Source organism: Lottia gigantea, assembly GCF_000327385.1.
Source record: "Lottia gigantea unplaced genomic scaffold LOTGIsca_146, whole genome shotgun sequence".
Taxonomy (NCBI): Eukaryota; Metazoa; Mollusca; class Gastropoda; family Lottiidae; genus Lottia; species Lottia gigantea.
In genome coordinates, this window is record NW_008707735.1 from 283,371 (window position 1) to 285,100 (window position 1,730).

Sequence of the window (1,730 nt, forward strand, 5' to 3'; positions counted from 1 at the left end):
GTGATGTATGTAATGTGATATATTTAATATAATATATATAATGTGATATATTTAATGGTAGCTTTAATGTGATGTGATATATTTGATGGTAGATTAATTGTGATATATTTAATGTGATATATTTAATGGTAGATTAATTGTGATATATTTAATGTGATGTATTTAATGTGATATATTTAATATAATATATATAATGTGATATATTTAATGGTAGCTTTAATGTGATGTGATATATTTTATGGTAGATTAATTGTGATATATTTGATGGTAGATTAATTGTGATATATTTAATGTGATATATTTGATGGTAGATTAATTGTGATATATTTAATGTGATATATTTAATGGTAGATTAATTGTGATATATTTAATGTGATATATTTAATGGTAGCTTTAATGTCATATGCTATTATTATATATGTCTGTTTTTTATGTGTGAGTAAATTTCTGTGTAGTTGTTAATTTTTTTTACATGTGTGCGAGTTTGATGTGTGTGTACAAACCGAACGAACGCACGCACATGTAAGTACAAACAACCCACGTATATTGTCCTTAATGGTGTGTTTTCCTAATTGCATAAATGGTATGTTTTCCTAATTGCATAAATGGGATGTTTCTCTAATTGCATAAAAGNGTGTGTTTTCCTAATTGCATAAATGGGGTGGTTTCTCTAATTGCATAAATGGGATGTTGTCCTAATTGCATAAATGGGGTGGTTTCTCTAATTGCATAAATGGGATGTTTCTCTAAAAATTTGCATAAAAGGTATGATTTCCTAATTGCATAAAAGGGGTGTTCTCCTAATTGCATAAAAGGAGTGTTGTCCTAATTGCATAAAAGGGGTGTTGTCCTAATTGCATTAAAGGGGTGTTTTGCTAATTGCATAAAGGGGTGTTTTCCTAATTGCATAAATGAGATGTTTCTCTAAAAATTTGCATAAAAGGTATGATTTCCTAATTGCATAAAAGGGGTGTTCTCCTAATTGCATAAAAGGAGTGTTGTCCTAATTGCATAAAAGGGGTGTTGTCCTAATTGCATTAAAGGGGTGTTTTGCTAATTGCATAAAGGGGTGTTGTCCTAATTGCATAAAAGGAGTGTTGTGCTAATTGCATAAAAGGGGTGTTTTCCTAATTGCATAAAAGGGGTGTTGTCCTAATTGCATAAAAGGGGTGTTGTCCTAATTGCATTAAAGGGATGTTTTCCTAATTTGCATAAAAGGGTAGTTTTCCTAATTGCATAAAAGGGGTGTTGTCGTAATTGCATAAAAGGGTTGTTTTCCTAATTGCATAAAAGGGGTGTTTACTTAATTGCATAAAAGGGTTGTTTTCTTAATTGCATAAAAGGGTTGTTTTCCTAATTGCATAAAAGGGTTGTTTTCCTAATTGCATAAAAGGAGTGTTGTCCTAATTGCATAAAAGGGGTGTTGTCCTAATTGCATTAAAGGGGTGTTTTGCTAATTGCCTAAAGGGGTGTTGACCTAATTGCATAAAAGGGGTGTTGTCCTAATTGCATAAAAGGAGTGTTTACTTAATTGCATAAAAGGGTTGTTTTCTTAATTGCATAAAAGGGTTGTTTTCCTAATTGCATAAAAGGAGTGTTGTCCTAATTGCATAAAAGGGGTGTTGTCCTAATTGCATTAAAGGGGTGTTGTCCTAATTGCATAAAAGGGGTGTTGTCCTAATTGCATAAAAGGGGTGTTTTGCTAATTGCATAAAAGGGGTGTTTTCCTA